An 18,372-nucleotide genomic window follows, 5' to 3' on the forward strand; every position below is an offset into this window, starting at 1 on the left:
AGTAGACCTTATCTGGATTCTCCTTAGAACAAAGCAACTATAGGAACACAGTTTTTAGATAGTGGAGAAATTTGGTTATTTTGTTGTTAATTTTGTCCCTGTATTTTCTGTTAGATATGATCACATATTTGGGGGTTTTGGCAAGACAATGTTTATTTTATTTTTTTAGAATTGCATATTGAAGTAGATAGTGATAATTTGGAAATTGGCTTTAACATATTTCAGCTTCATGAGCTTTATATAGTTTACCAAATGAAAAAAGAGAAATGTGACAAAATTCTTACAGTGGTTGAATTTGAGTGACAGGTGAGGGGCATTGTTTGACTATGTAAGGGTGTAGCATTTTATGCTCTGGGTTCATCCATGTTTGAGGCAAATGGCAGAATTTCCTTCTTTTTAAAGGCTGAATAATATTCCACTGTATGTGTAAATCACATTTTCTTTTTCATCCATTCATCAGTAGACCTTCATTTCCAAACCATGGCTGCTGTAAACAGTAACTGAAATGAACATGGAAGTGTAGACAGACAGCTCTTTAACATCTTGATTTTACCCCCTTTTATCTATACTCAGAATTGAGACCGCTGGATCATATCATAGTTCTATCTTTAATTCTTTGAGGACACTTCATACTGTTCTCCGTAGCAACTGCAGCATTTTGCTTTCCCCCCAAAAGTGTACAGGTAACAGACAGCCATATACTGAGTGATTATACTTACAAGAGGTATCTGAAAAGGTCAGACTCACAGAGAGTATGAGCGTCAGATGCTGAGAGGGGAGGGGGCAATGAAGAGCTGCTGTTTATCAGTGTAAAGATTCAGTTATGCAAGATTAATAAGTTCTAAAGATCTAATATATAGTTTTCTGTAGTGAACAATACTGTATTATACACTTAAGAATTTGCTAAGAGAATCTCAGGTTAAGTGTTCTTGAAAGTGAAAGTGTTAGTCGTTCAGTGTTGTCGGACTCTTTGTGACCCATGGACTCTAGGCCACCAGGCTCCTCTGTCCATGTGATTTTCCAGGCAAGAATATTGGAGTGGGGTGCCATTTCCTTCTCCATAAGTTCCCTTACTTCTTACTATAAAACAAACAAACAGAAGGATACGTTAAGAAAGAATATCGTAAAGGTGACATGGGGTTTCATTTATTATTTTTGTATGGTTTTGTGTAACAATAATTTTTAAATCTGCTGATATTAAGTAATAAGATCACAAAAAGACTGTTGGCATTGGCTTTGCAGTGGTGACCTTCACAAGAGCTCACAATAAACATCCAAAAGAAATTAGGCCAGGAGCTATTATCAAGAGAGACAACAGATGAATCTTTGGAAGAATGATGTAGAGAGGAGCAAAGAACTAGAGAATGATATAGACTGATATGTGAGATCAAATCCTGTTTCATTTTTTTTAATTGAGTTAATTCAACATGATTTAATGAAATCATCTTCTCTCCCTGTAAGAAAGTATAGTCAGACATTCTCTTGTAAAACATGTAACCAGGATGAGTAGGGTCATAGAAATTGAAAAAGACAATCAGTTGTGTTTATCTCACATAAGAACAGTTTTACTAATGAGCTCAGACAACTTAGGCAAAATGCTTTCCTCCCTGGACACATGGATATCCTTAGGTTACCAATCATTTCTGTTTGATACATTTTTTCTTTAAATACATAAATACTCTCCAATACTCTCCAGAGTATTTACGTCCAGAATGTCATAATTTCAGAGTACTGCTTCACAGAGAGACTTTTGCATAACTCTTCTTTGTACCCTTGTGCATTAATCTCAACTTTAACTCTGCAAGAGTGATATTAGTTTCCTTAAAAATAATAGCACAAAAATCACTTCTTAGTTCTTGAAGAAAGCTTTATTTAACCCCCTGTATACTGCCAACAAGTGAAATTTGGTAACATATTTCATTAGGCAATTCCTCCAAATGTAAATTAGTGGTAATTAAAAGTCATCAGACTAACAATCTTTATTAATTTGTGGAATGTAACTAATCTTTAAAATTCTAGTGTATGTTTTGTGGTGATGCTGTGTTTTCAAGAAAGTGTTAACCAAAATAGATTTGATAATTTTAAGTTTTTTTTTTGTTGTTGTTGGTTGCAAAGATACAAATATAGCTTGCTCCCTGAAATTCAGTTTAATAGTAATGTTTAAATATTGGAATGGCAAATCAGTAAAGGTAATAAAGGTTCAGTGGAGTTGCACAGAGTGAAAAATATAAAGATTTTTTTAAAATCTGGGAGAGGGATATAATTATTTATTTGAATCTATTTCACTTGTTTGTTTCAACTTCTATCACCACTCCTCCCCCACCCCCAAAAACCTGATCACTCTAAAAATAGAATTGCTTTTTATACTTGCTGTCACAATGCTTTTCATATTAAAAGGTGCTGTCACAATCACTTTAAGTGAGAGGATAATATTTGGGGTAAGACACACTCTTCTAAAATGGCCTCAGTCCAAACCGATGTTCATTTTGAATGAGATCATCAGTTGTAATTAGAAAAAAATCAAAAGAATTTAATAAGTTTGAATAATTTTTCCTATAGTGTGAATATCTCCCTTGAAAATAGGTACCTTGTATTTAATTTAGCTCCTTAAAGAACACTTTATATAACTGTATTATAATTTTTATAGTGTAATCAGTAGTTTATAATTTGAGATCACATATTCACATTTATATGACAAATATTAGCAAAATGTCACAGTATCAAACCTAATTTGAAATGGTGTTATTTCTCACAACTCAGGAAGAAGTGAAGTTGATATACTTTTTAAAATGTGTTAGAAGGCTCAAAAAATTGTCCTTATTTTGACAAAGCCTGTGACATTAAAGAAGCTTTTGCAAGGGTTGACAATATTTAGTGAAGTATAGCAGCAGAAAAAAATTTTAAAACAAGCATCTTAGTATAATTTGAATAATGGTGTGAACAATTATACGAAAATTCACATTTGGTTGATTCCTTCATGACATCTCAGCCTTTGTTGTCTCGGGAATATCCATCTCCCTTTTCACAATTAGAGAAGGCCAGGACCTTGGGGCAGTCCCTAATAGATCTCTCTTCTGTACCCGGCATTCAGCCAGTGCAGAAACCTTCCTGACCATATAGGCGAGAGATGCTTGGAATCTTGCCCCTTCTCTCCCCACTTGCTCTCTCACGCTGGTCCTCACCTCCAGCAAATCTTGCCCAGGTTGCTGCAGTATGTTCCCGTGAGTCTCTGCTTCTGCATTTACTCCTACCCCAATAATATAGTGGAACACAGCAGCAGAATGATGCTTTCAAAACTAAACTCCAGAGCATGTTACTTCTCTACTCAAAGTAGCTCTATGAAGCATTTCTCTCAGAGAAAACCGAACTGTTTCAAAGGGTCTGCAAAGCCGTTCCTGGTCTGGCCCACCTCCAAGCCCTCCCCCACTGCCTGCCGCACTTGCCCTCACTTACTGAGCCACAGCCACGGAGATCTTTTAAGCTTTTCTCAAGACACCACACAGTTCCACCGGTGGACTCGGCACTTGCTGTTCCCTCCGCCTGGAGTGTTCTTTCGCAGAAGCCAGCATGTTCTCTCCCTCCTCTATTGTATCTCTGCTCAGATGCTTTGCTGTCCGAATGCTCTACATTTCCTGCTTCAGACCTGGAGTCAGTTATTTATGCAAGCAACCCTGGTTCCTTTGAGTAGGACATGGTATTTTGAGAACACAACTTGATCAAAGGAGTTTCATTTCTAACGGATTGATCATTGTTTCTCTGTGTTTCTGGGGAACAGAACTAAAAAATGCCTGTGTATTCTATCCCTCTATCACTACCATCTATCTGTAATCTATGTATCTATTGTCTGTCTATATAGATATATATGCGTGCATGTGTTTCAGCTGTCGGGTCTGACTCTTGTGATCTCGTGGACTGTAGCCCAGCAGGCTCCTCTCCCTGTGGAATTTTCCAGGCAAAAATTCTGGAGTGGGTTGCCATTTTCTCCTCCAGGGGATCTTCCTGACCCAGGAATGGAACCCACGTCTCTTATGTCTCCTGCATTGGCAGGTGAATTCTTTAACAACTGAACCACCTAAATAAATGTATACACAGTCATATAGAGAGAGATTTTAAAAATAAAGCATATTTTGATTTTACATAGGATTCCTATTGATTATTCAATAAAAGTTAACCTTTACTTTTTTTTTAATCTTTTTTTTGGGGGGGTCTTTTTTTTAATCTATTTTTTATTTTACTTTACAATTCTGTATTGGTTTTGCCATACATTGACATGAATCCACCACGGGTACATGCGTTCCCAAACATGAACCCCCCTCCCACCCCTCTCCCCACAACATCTCTCTGGGTCATCCCCGCGTACCAGCCCCAAGCATGCCATATCCTGCATCGGACATACACTGGTAATTCGATTCTTACATGATATTATACATGTTTCAATGCCATTCTCCCAAATCATCTCACCCTCTCCCTCTCCCTCTGAGTCCAAAAGTCCGCTATATACATCTGTGTCTTTTTTGCTGTCCTGCATACAGGGTCATCATTACCATCTTTCTAAATTCCATATATATGTGTTAGTATACTGATTGGTGTTTTTCTTTCTGGCTTACTTCACTCTGTATAATCGGCTCCAGTTTCATCCATCTCATCAGAACTGATTCAAATGTATTCTTTTTAACGGCTGAGTAATACTCCATTGTGTATATGTACCACAGATTTCTTATCCATTCATCTGCTGATGGACGTCTAGGTTGTTTCCATGTCCTGGCTATTATAAACAGTGCTGCGATGAACATTGGGGTACACGTGTCTCTTTCTATTCTGGTTTCCTCAGTGTGTATGCCCAGCAGTGGGATTGCTGGGTCATAAGGCAGTTCTATTTGCAATTTTTTAAGGAATCTCCATACTGTTCTCCATAGTGGCTGTACTAGTTTGCATTCCCACCAACAGTGTAGGAGGGTTCCCTTCTCCCCATATCCTCTCCAGCATTTATTGCTTGCAGATTTTTGGATCGCAGACATTCTGACTGGTGTGAAGTGGTACCTCATTGTGGTTTTGATTTGCATTTCTCTAATAATGAGTTAATATGCATACTTTCTTCCCCCCACATTGACTGTCTTTAATTACAAGGATACTGGAGATGACAGAATTGTTTATTTTATGGTACATTGCATACACAGTATATCTCAAATAATAATACCAACATTAACACCAATTTAGTTTAAAAGTCATTTTTGCAAATGCTCTCTTCATTCACAGTTTTATGTACCCAAGGTCAGAATATGTTGCTAATGTGTTTTTTACTCTCACCTTTAAAGACTCCATTAAATTTGTTTCTGTAGGTAAATCACTATATCTGTAATCCTTACCATCAGTCATTATGTCAAAGTTTTTTAGTCATTTTGGTTGTCTGGAGCTGATTCTTTAGTAGATTTTAAAATGAAGACTCATGGGGAAAACATTTCCTGAGATCTTTCATGCTGATGACAAATTTTCTGCAAACTTTATACTTGAAAGTGTCTACTGAAAATAAAAAATACACACCCTAAAAGTTGAGAATTATGTTTTCCTTGGCAAGCTAAACTGAGAACTTAAGCCCGGGATGCAGTTTCTCAGATAGCTCCGAGACACTGCTCTGAAGAGTTAAGGGAGGAGACAGGATATACAGATGTTTTGCAACTAAGAACATAAAAAGAAAAAAAAATCATTAAAAGATTATTTTTAATTAAAGAAAACCAAATATCTCAAGTTAAGGAATTTAGTCATTTTCTCGGTGTGGGAAGATGCACAGGTCTGGGCTTAGTGAAGTCACTCCTGTGATTTGTGCCCCAGCTGTCTGGGCCAGGGTCCTGAGTGTTCACCCTGAGTGTCCTCGGGGTGCACCCTGGGGAGAGGCTGCAGAGGCCGATGGCTTGATGTTGGCATCGTATGTCTATCCTTAGTTCCCTCGGGGCTCTCCTTCAGAGCAGCGGTAACAGGATGGCCTGATGGCCACAGCATCCTTTCTTTACTGGTATGGCAGGCAACATTTTTTTTTCACTCACAAAAGTAATCTGAAGTGATCAGTCTAGATGGTGGAGTAGGAGGACCTGGAACTTACTTCCATCCACGAATACCTCAAAAATACATCTACACGTCAAACATTCTCACTGAAAACTAACTGCAAACTGGCAGAAAGTCTCCTGCACAACCGAGGCAATGAGAAAGATCCCAGAGGATTGGGTGAGAAGGGAAAAGACGAGGTCAGGTAAGGATCTGTGCCTTTGGGAGGGGTCTTAGAGGAAGGAAAGGTATACAGGGCACACATCAGCCCTCTGCAGTGAGCAGGCTGAGCCACATATGGGGTGCCCCAGCCACAGAGCCTGACACAGGGAATATGAGCCTGCGTGACTGGTTGGAGGGCAGGGGGAAGAAACAGGACAGCAGTGGGAAGCTGGCACTCACTTGTGAGAGCACGTGCACACTGACTTGCTGCAGAGATGGGGCAGAGAGGGTGGACTGAAAACTGCTCTAGGAGCTGCCCAGTTTTCTGTGACTGCTATCATACGCTCCAGCCTAAGCTGAGCAAATGCTCCAGCCTTACTTCACATCACAGCTCCATACCGGAGAAAGGACTGCCCAGACTGAGAGCACCGTTGCACCATAGGACACGCTGAAAGCATCTGAGTAGGGCAGGAACAGCCATTGCTGGTACTTGTGTGGGCAGTGCCCTGCGTCTGTAGCTGGAGCACGACTCCTGCCTGCATCACAGACCACAAGCCCACACAGGCCCCTCCTTGCTTCGGCAAAGATGATACAATGAAATGAAAGGATACTTTGTGGTTGATACCTTTGGTTGAAAGAATTCATATTGTTAAAATGTCCATACTATCCATCAAAACCACAATAAGGTACCATTTCACCCCAGTTAGAATGGCTGTGATCCAAAAGTCTACAAGCAATAAATGCTGGAGAGGGTGTGGAGAAAAGGGAACCCTCTTACACTGTTGGTGGGAATGCAAACTAGTACAGCCACTATGGAGAACAGTGTGCAGTTTCCTTAAAAAACTGGGAATAAAACTGCCATATGACCCAGCAATCCTACTGCTGGACATACACACTGAGCAAACCAGAATTGAGAGAGACACGTGTACCGCAATGTTCATCACAGCACTGTTTACAATAGCCAGGATATGGAAGCAACCTAGATGTCCATCAGCAGACGAGTGGATAAGAAAGCTGTGGTCCATATACACAATGGAGTATTACTCAGCCATGAAAAAGAATACATTTGAATCAGTTCTAATGAGGTGGACGAAACTGGAGCCTATTATACAGAGTGAAGTAAGCCAGAAAGAAAAGCACCAATACAGTATACTAATGCATATATATTAGAAAGATGGTAACGATAACCCTGTATGCAAGATAGTAAAAGAGACACAAACATATAGAACAGACTTTTGGACTCTGTGGGAGAGGGCGAGGGAGGGGTGATATGGGAGAATGGTGTTGAAGCGTATATTATCATATGTGAAGCGAATCGCTGGTCCAGGTTCGATGCATGAGACAGGGTGTTCAGGGCTGGTGCACTGGGATGACCCAGAGGGATGGGATGGGGAGGGAGGTGGGAGGAGGTTCAGGATGGGGAATACGTGTACACCTGTGGCGGATTTATGTCAATGTATGAAAAAACCACTACAATATTGTAAAGTAATTAGCCTCCAATTAAAATAAGTAACTTTATATTAAAAAAAAATTCTGAAAAAAAAATGTCCATACTATCCAAAGCAATCCACTATCCAAAACAATTGCACGTTTAATGCAATTCCTATCAAAATACTCAGGATACTTTTCACAGAAGTAGGAAAAAAGATCTCAACATTATATGGAACTACAACCCCAGGGACGGGGGAGCCTGGTGGGCTACCATCTATGGGGTTGCACAGAGTTGTACATGACTGAAGTGACTTAGCAGCAGCAGCAGCAGCAGCAACAAAAGATCTTGAAGTTAAAAAGCAATCTTGAGGGGGAAAAAATGAAACAAAACAGGAGCTACATACTTCCTGGTTCAGACTACACTGCAAAGCTACAGTCATCAAAGCAGCATGACATTTTTACAGAATATAATATTATTATAAATCGATGGAACAGAACAGAGAGCCTGGAAACAATGTGACAGTCACTCAGTCGTGTCTGACCTTGTGACCCCATGGACTGTAGCCTGCCCCTCTGTCCATGGAGTTCTCCAGGCAAGAATACTGGAGTGGGCAGCTGTTCCTTTCTCCAGGGGATCTTCCCCACCCAGGGACTGAACCCAAGTCTCCCACATTCCAGGCAGATTCGTGACCACCTGAGCCACCAGGAAAACCTATGTACCTGTGGTCAATTAATCCAGTTTAGGAGGCAAGGGCATATAATGGGACAAAAAGAATCTCTTCATTCAGTGGTGCTGGGAAAATGACGACATGTAGAAGTATGAGACTAGAACACTTCCTCATACCATAGACAAAAAGAAGCACAAATATAAAACCTGGAATCATAAAACCAGAAGATACATAGACGGAACACGTTTCGACATAACTCACAGCAGTGTTTCCTTGGATCTGCCTCTTGAGGCAAAAGAAATAAAAGTGAAAAAATTTTTAAATGAGACTCATTTATATTTTAAAGCTTTTTCACAGCAAAGGAAATTATTGACAAAATAAAAGATAATCACCTAAATGGGAGAAAACATTTGCAAATTATATGATCAACAAGGATTTAGTACCCAAACTATGTAAACCACTGATACAATTTAATATAAAAAATTAAAAAAAGAAAACCTTAAAAATAGGAGGAAGACCAGAAAAGACATTTTCCCAAGGATACACAGATGGCCAACAGGCATATGGAAAGATGCTCAGCACCGTTAGTCATCAGGAAATGCAAATCAGAACCTCACACTTGTCAGAATGACTGTCATGAAAAAGTCACCAAATAACAAATGTCACCAAGGATATGGAGAAAAGGAAACCCTTATACGGTGTTGGTGGCAGAATAAATCAGTGTTGCAGGTATGGAAGCAGTATTGAGATCCCTAAAGAAACTAAAAAAAGAACTATCATGAAATCTAGCAATTCCATTCCTGGGTATATATTCCTTCCTGAAAAGAAGGAAAACACCAATTCAGAAAGATACACGAACTCCAGTGTTCACACAAGCATTATTTAATGATATGAAACCAATCCATGTGTCCATCAACAGATGAGATAATGAAGAAGCAAATGCACACACACACACACACACACACACACTGGAATATTAGCCACAAAAAAGAAGGAAATTCTTCCATTTGCAATGAAGTGTATGGATGGTTCTAGGGAATATTATTCTTGGTAAAAAGTCAGAGAAAGACAAATACTGTTTGTATTAACTTAGAGGTAGAATCTAAACAATAAAAAAAACCCACAAATGTGTATGCTGCTGCTGCTAAGTCATTATCAGTCATGTCCGACTCTGTGCGACCACATAGATGGCAGCCCACCAGGCTCCCCCACCTCTGAGATTCTCCAGGCAAGAACACTGGAGTGGATTGCCATTTCCTTCTCCAATGCATGAAAGTGAAAAGTGAAAGTGAAGTCGCTCAGTCATGTCCGACCCTCAGCGACCCCATGGACTGCGGCCCACCAGGCTCCTCCATCCATGGGATTTTCCAGGCAAGAGTACAAATGTGTATAACAAAGCAGAAATAGACTCACAGATGTTAAAAACAAGCTAGAGGATACCATTCAGGAGGGGGAAATGGGCAGGGTAGCAAAGTAATAAAGGATTAACAAATAAAACTATGTATAAAATAGATAAGCAATGGAGATATATTAATACTTAAAGTAGAAGGAAACATATTCATTACTTTGTAACGACTTCAAATGGAATATAATCTATAAAAACATTGAGTCCAGATGTTGTACACTTGAAACTAAAATAATATTGTAAAGCAACTATATTCACCAAGAAAAAGGTATCCATATTTATCATAATCAACATTTTAAAAAGTCAAATAAAAGATTGAAATAAAATAACATTTCTTAGTATCTGAGACTGTTGATAATACAGAAAGAGCACATTACTTTAAATAAAAAAAAAAAGAAGAAGAAAGGTAATGTTTTTCTTAAGTAGAGAGTACTTATGTTTCTTAACCAAGTCTATAACATGATTTCAGTAATTTAGGTTGATTTCCTTAAAGATTTACTTTCCAAAATTATACAATTTCTGTGCAAATTCTTCGGCAAGTATTTAGTGTTACTGAGAGACATGCATTCTATGGTGATTTTTAATACTTTAAGGCATTTAAAACGATGCTAGATGAAAATTATTTATGAAATCTGACATGAAAACATACAAATTATATTCTTATTTCAACAGCCAAAATTTGCCAGTATCATGGTACATTCCTACATGACTAACGGGAAAAACTATAGCTTTGACTATCTGGGCCTTTGTTTGTAAAGAGATGTCTCTGCTTTTTAACATGCTGCCTAGGTTTGTCCTAGCTTTTCTTCCAAGGAGTGATGAAGTGTCTTTTAATTTCACGGCTACAGCCACCGTACACAGTGATGTTGGAGCCCAAGAAATAAAGTCTGTCACTGTTTCCATCCCACCCACCCTCCACTCCCCATCTATTTGCCATGAAATGATGAGACCAGATGCCGTTATCCTAGTATTTTGAATGTTGAGTTTTAAGTCAGCTCTTTCTCTCTCCTCTTTCACCCTCAATCTCCTTATCTGAGGTTATTGATATTTCTCCTAGCAATCTTGATTCTATCTTGTGATCCATCCAGCCTGGTACTCTGCATGGTGTACTCTGCATAGAAGTTGAAGAAGCAGGGTGACAATATACAGCCTTGGCGTACTCCTTTCCCAATTTTGAACCAGTCCATTGTTACAAGGCTGGTTCTGTTTCTCCTTGACCTGCATACAGGTCTCTCAGAAGGCAGGTAATGTGTTCTGGTATTCCCATCTCTTTAAGAATTTTTTCATAGCTTGTTGAAATCCATACAAAGATTTTAGCATAGTAAATGAAGCAACGTCTGGAATTACCTTTCTTTTTCTATGATCCAGTGGATGTTGGCAATTTGATCTCTGGTTCCTCTGCCTTTTCTAATACAACTTTTACATCTGGAAGTTCTCAGTTCACTAACTCTTATAGTCTACCTTGAAGGATTTTGCACATTACCTTGCTAGTATGGGAAATGAGTACACTTAGGCAGCAGTATGAACACTCTTGGCATGCGCCTTTTGGGACTGGAATGAAAATTGATTTTTCCACTCCTGTGATCACTGATGAGTTTTCCAAACTTGCTGGCATATTGAGTGCAGCACTTTAATAGCATAATCTTTAAAGATTTGAAATAGCTCAGCTGGAATTTCATCATCTCCCCTAGCTTTCTTCGTAGTGATGCTTCCTAAGGCCCACTTGACGTCACATTCCAGGATGTCTGGCTTTAGTTGAGTTACCACACCTTCCTGGTTATCCCCATCATTAAGATCTTTTTTGTATAGTTCTTCAGTGTATTCTTGCCTTCTCTTCTTAATATCTTCTGCTTCTGTTAGGTCCATACCATTTCTGTCCTTTATTGTGCCCATCTGTGCATAAAATGTTCCCTTGGTATCTCTAATTTTCTTGTAAAGATCTCTAGTCTTTCCCATTCTGCTGCTTTCCTCTTTCTTTGCATTGCTCACTTAAGAAGGCTTTCTTGTCTCTCTGTGGTATTCTTTGGAACTCTGCATTCAGATGGGTATATTTTTTCCTTTTTTCCTTTGCCTTTAGCTTCTCTTCTTTTCTCAGCTATCTGTAAGCCCTCCTCAGACAACCATTTTGCCTTGTTGCATTTCTTTTTGTTGAGGATGGTTTTGATAACCACTTTCTGTACAATGTTATGAACCTCCGTCCGTAGTTCTTCAGAAACTCTGCCTATTGGATTTAATCCTTTGCTTCTATTTGTCACTACCACTGTATAATCATAAGTGATTTGATTTAGGTCATACTTGTGTGTTCTAGTGGTCTTCCATACTTTAAGTTAAGCCTTAATTTTGCAATAAGAAGTTCATGATCTGAGCCACAGTCAGCTCCCAGTCTTGTTTTTGCTCACTGTATAGAGCTTCTCCATCTTCAGCTGCAAAGAATATAATCAATCTGATCGGTATTAAACATCTGATGATGTCCATGTATAGAGTTGTCTCCTGTGTTATTGGAAGAGGGTGTTTGCTCTGACCAGTGCATTCTCTTGGCAAAACTCTGTTAGCCTTTACCCTATTTCATTCAGTACTCCGAATGCCAAACTTGTCTTTTGCTCCAGGTATCTCTTGACTTCTTGCAAAATACTTTCACATTCCAGTCCCATATGATGAAAAACACATTTGTGTGTGTGTGCACGTGTTAGCTCTAGAAAGTCTTCATAGAACCATTCAACTTCATCTTATTCAGATTTAGTGACTGGGGCATAGACTTGGGTTACTGTGATATTGGATGGTTTGCCTTGGAAACAAACCGAGATCGTTTTTGAGATTACACTCAGGTACTGCATTTTGGACTCTTTGTTGTCTAGGGGGGTTCTTCCCTTTCTTCTAAGGGATTATTCTCCACAGTAGTAGATATAACAGTCATTTGAGTTAAATTTGCCCATTCCGGTCCATTTTAGTTCACTGATTCCTAACATAGAGAGGTGCTCTTGCCATCTCCCCTTTGACCACTTGCTACCTTTTTGCCTTTTTATGCTGTTCATGGGGTTCTAAAGGCAAGAATGATGAAGCAGTTTGCTATTCCCAACTCCAGTGCCCCACATTTTGTCAGAACTTTCTGCCACGGCCTGTCTGTCTTGGGTGGTCTTAACAGCACGGCTCACGGTTTCACTGAGTGACACAAGGCCATGATCCATGTGTTCATTTTGGCCAGTTTTCTGTAATTGTGGTTTCCGTTCTATCTGCCCTCTGATCAGTTCATCGCTCAGTCGTGTCCAACTCTCTGTGACCCCATGGACTGCAGCACGCCATACTTCCCTGTCCAACACCAACTCCTGGATCTTACCCAAACTCATGTCCATAGAGTCGGTGATGCCATCCAACCACCTCATACTCTGTCATCCCCTTCTCCTCCTGCCTTCAATCTTTTCCAGCATCAGGATACTTTCCAATGAGTCGGTTCTTCACATCAGGTATGAGATGTGAAGTATTAGAGTTTCAGCTTCAGCATCAGTCCTTCCAATGAATATTCAGGACTGATTTCCATTAAGATAGACTGGTTTGATCTCTTTGTAGCCCAAAGGACTCTCAAGAGTCTTCTCCAATCAAAAGCATCAATTCTTCGGTGCTCAGATTTCTTTATGGTCCAACTCTCACATCCATACATGGATGGCTTTGACTAGATGGACCTTTGCTGGAAAAACAATGTCTTTGCTGTTTAATATGATGTCTAGGTTGGTCATAACTTTTCTTCAAAGGAGCAAGATGGCTGCAATCACCATCTGCAGTGATTTTGGAGCCCAAGAAAATAAAGTCTGTCACTGTTTCCATTGTTTCCCCATCTATTTGCCATGAAGTGATGAGACCAGATGCCATGATCTTAGTTTTCTGAATGTTGAGTTTTAAGCCAGAATTTCATTCTCCTCTTTCACTTTCATCAAGAGGCTCTTTAGTTCTTCTTTGCTTTATGCCATAAGTGTGATTCTTCAGGCACTCTATCAAATCAAATCCCTTGAATCTATTTCTCACTTCCACTGTATAATTGTAAGGGATTTGATTTAGGTCATACTTGAAAGGTCTGGTGGCTTTCCCTACTTTCTTCATTTTAAGTCTGAATTTGGCAAAAAGGAGTTCATGATCTGAGCCACAGTCAGCTCTTGTATAGAGCTGACTGTATAGAGCTTCTCTATCTCTGGCTGCAAAGAATATAATCAATATGATTTCGGTATTGACCATCTGATAATGTCCATGTGTAGAGTCCTGTCTTGTGTTGTTGGAAGAGGGTGTTTGCTATGACCAGTGAATTCTCTTGGAGTCTCTTGGCCTGAAGAACTATGGACAGAGGTTCGGGACATTGTACAGGAGGGAGAGATCAAGAACATCCCCAAGAAAAAGAAATGCAAAAAAGCAAAATGGCTGTCTGAGGAGGTCTTACAAATAGCTGTGAAAAGAAGAGAAGCTAAAGGCAAAAGAGAAAAGGAAAGATATAACCATTTGAATGCAGAGTTCCAAAGAATACCAAAGAGAGATAAGAAAGCCTTCCTTAGTGATCAATGCAAAGAAATAGAGGAAAGCAATAGAATGGAAAAGACTAGAGAACTCTTCAAGAAAATTAGAGATATCAAGGGAACATTTCATGCAAAGATAGGCTCGATAAAGGACAGAAATGGTATGGACCTAAAAGAAGCAAGAAGAGGTTGCAAGAATACACAGAACTGTACAAAAAAGATCTTCATGACCCAGATAATCACAATGGTGTAATTACTCACCTAGAGCCAGACATTCTGGAATGTGAAGTCAAGTGGGCCTTAGAAAGCATCACTATGAACAAAGCTAATGGAGGTGATGGCATTCCAGTGGAGCTATTTCAAATCCTGAAAGATGATGCTGTGAAAGTGCTGCACTCAATATGCCAGCAAATTTGGAAAACTCAGCCACAGGACCGGAAAAGGTCAGTTTTCATTCCAATCCCAAAGAAAGGTGATACCAAAAATGTTCAAACTGCCAGACAATTGCACTCATCTCACACACTAGTAAAGTAATACTCAAAATTCTCCAAGCCAGGCTTCAATGGTATGTGAACTGTGAACTTCCAGATGTTCAAGCTGGATTTAGAAAAAGCAGAGTAATCAGAGATCAAATTGCCAATATCTCCTGGACCATAGACAAAGCAAGAGAGTTCCAGAAAAACATGTATTTCTGCTTTATTGACTATGCCAAAGCCTTTGACTGTGTGGGTCACAATAAACTGTGGAAAATTATTTGAGAGATGAGTATACCAGACCAAGAAACCTGTATGCAGGTCAGGAAGCAACAGTTAGAACTGGACATGGAAGAATGGACTGGTTTGAAATTGGGAAAGAAGTATATCAAACCGGTATATTGTTCCCCTGCTTATTTAACTTATATGAAGAATACATCACGCAAAATGCTCGGCTGGATGAAGCACAAGCTGGAATCAAGATTGTTGGGAGAAATATTGATAACCTCAGATATGCAGATGACACCACCCTTATGGCAGAAAGTGAAGAAGAGCTAAAGGGCCTCTTGATGAGAGTGAAAGAGGAGAATTAAAAAGTTGGCTTTAAAGCTCAACATTCGGAAAACGAAGATCATGGCATCTGGTCCCATCACTTCATGGCAAATAGATGGGGAAACAGTAGAAACAGTGACTGACTTTATTTTCTTGGCTCCAAAATCACTGCAGATGGTGACTGCAGCCATGACATTAAAAGACTTGCTCCTTTGAAGAAAAGTTATGACCAACCTAGATAGTATATTAAAAAGCAGAGACATTGCTCTGCCAACAAAGGTCCATCTAGTCAAGGCTATGGTTTTTCCAGTGGTCATGTATGGATGTAAGAGTGCAGAAGAATTGATGCTTTTGAACTGCGGTGTTGGAGAAGACTCTTGAGAATCCCTTGGACTGCAAGGAGATCCAAGCAGTCCATCCTAAAGGAAATCAATCCTGAATACTCATTGAAGGACTGATGCTGAAGCTGAAACTCCAATACTTTTGCCACCTGATGTGAAGACCTGACACATTGGAAAATGTCCTGATGCTGGGAAAGATTGAAGTCAGGAGGAGAAAAGGACGACAAGGGATGAGATGGTTAGATGGCATTACTGACTCAACGGACATGAGTTTGGGTAAACTCCAGGAGTTGGTGATGGACAGGGAGGCCTGGTGTGCTGCAGTTCATGGGATCACAAAGAGTTGGACACAACTGAGTGACTGAACTGAACTGATAAGAGTGGTGTAATCTGCATATCTGAGGTTATTAATTTTTCCTCTGTCAATCCTGATTCCAGCTTGTGCTTCATCTTGCCTGGCATTTCACATGATGTACTCTGCATATAAGTTAAATAAGCAGGGTGACAATATACAGCCTGTGATGGATAAGCCTAAGAGGCTTGTGGAAGCTTCCTGATGGGAGCACTGACTGTGGGAGAATCTAGGTCTTGCTCTGATGGGCAGGGCTTGCTCAGTAAATCTTTAATCCAATTTTCTGCTGATGGCTGGGGCTTCCCTCCCTATAGTTTGGCCTGAGGCCAAATGGTGACCTGTTTCAAAAGGGCTTATGTCAGCAATGTTTTAAATACTTATGCCAGGATTGTTTTACATGTAAACACATACTGCCATTCCCTTCTCCATTCCCATCTTCCTGACCCAGGGATAGAACCTGGGTCTCCTGCATTACAGGCAGACTCTTTACCATCTGAGCTACCAGGGAAGCTCAATTTTACTACACTTTATTATATATTTAAATATATCAATATAAGTATAACATATAAAATTTTAAATAAATATTATGCTTATATATTATATATTTCAGACTTCCCTGGTGGCTCAGATGGTAAAGCGTCTGTCTACAATGCGGGAGGCCAGGCTCGATCCCTGGGTCGGGAAGATCCCCTGGAGAAGGAAATGGCAATCCACTCCAATAGTATTGCCTGGAAAATCCCACGGACAGAGCAGCCTGGTAGGCTACAGTCCATGGGGTCACAAAGAGTCGGACACGACTGAGTGACTTCACTCATTCCTTATATATTTCGTACATTATAAATGACATATATCATATAATATATTAATTATATATAATATATATTATATTAATATATAAAATGGATTCCATATATTCTATAAATGCTATAGATAACATACATTATAGTCTAACACATTATTATATAATATTATATAATAATGCATAATATATTATTTTAAATTATGTATAGTTATATATTATATATTATAATGTTAATACTCCCACACAGAAAGCTCATGAAGTTCCAAAAAATGAATACACACATGTGACCAACATCTAAATCAATTTCAGAACATAAACATCCATAACACCATTCCTGGGCTCTCCTCCAGTCACTGCTACCTCATCATTAGCATATTTTGGGGCACGATAGACCAGTCTCGCGTGTTTTCAGAGCGATGCCTATTGGCCTGCGTCGGGTCTTCGCTGTGGCACTTGGGATCACTGCTGCGTCCGGAAGCCTCTTTAGCTGCGGGTCTCAGCCCTCCAGTTGCCGTGCACAGGGCTTGTTGCCCAGTAGCAGGTGGGATCTTTGTTCCCAGACCAGGGATGGAACCTGGGTCCTTCCATTGCAAGGGAGACTCTTAGCCACTGGACCAGCAGAAAAGCCCCACGTTTTGTTTGCTGGTGACTTTATGTAATTGAATCATACAGTAGATGGTCTTTGCTGGCTACGTTTAACTTTCTGTTTGTGAAATTATTTGAATAATAAATATATCCAGCTAGACATTCAATAATATAAATAATTATAGCAGTATATTAAATATGTTTTTCTTTTCTACCATTTATAGACTTGGAGTTGTTTACTGTTTGGGGCCATGACAAAGATGCCTCTATGAACATTCTTGTTCATATTTCTGGTACTTATATTAACACATTTATGCCCAGGAGTGGATTTGTTAGTCATAGGAATTGATTTTTTTGTAGATGTGGGGTAAGAAAAAGATTGCTTTCCTTGTTGATATGCATTTGATTCAACAGAGTTAGTGAAAAGAACATGCTTTACCCAATATATTTCAGGGTTGCCTTCATCATAAATGAAATGACCATATGTATGTGAACCTGTTTAATATTTTTGTTCTTTGTTATTCAAACATGTTGCTTCTCGTTACTTGATCCATGGCTTTCATTGGTCCTTAAGTTGGATGTACTGGTAGATGATGTTACAACTTCTCAGACAAAAAGTTCAGAACACTGTCAAAATTGCATTTTAAACCTGCCAAATCACAAGCTTAAGACATTTTATAGGGAATGTAGAGTAGCTAGATGATCATTATTAAACAATGTTCTCCTCAAAGATCACAACCTCTTTGTAAATCTGTTTAGGCTTCTTCTGCAGAATGCCATACACATGGATATGTTTTTCAAAGTGACTCTAAGATAATTGGTGTCTCTTAAAAACTACTAAGACATTGTATCAGGAATACTAATTATTTCCCATAAGGGATCGTAGATCCCATCAGGTCACAAATTCTGTCAAAGGTCAGTTTTAGAACAGTTTTCTCTTTTATAGATGGTTTTTCAGCAAACACCAATAAATGTTCTATTCTGGTTTCCTTGATAGAAATGTTCCTCTAGAGTTTGAAATGGAATACAGACTATCCTCTCCGGGGGGGGGGGGGGGGGGGGGGGG

Source organism: Oryx dammah, unplaced genomic scaffold (genome assembly GCF_014754425.2).
Source record: "Oryx dammah isolate SB20612 unplaced genomic scaffold, SCBI_Odam_1.1 HiC_scaffold_19, whole genome shotgun sequence".
NCBI classification, from domain to species: Eukaryota; Metazoa; Chordata; class Mammalia; order Artiodactyla; family Bovidae; genus Oryx; species Oryx dammah.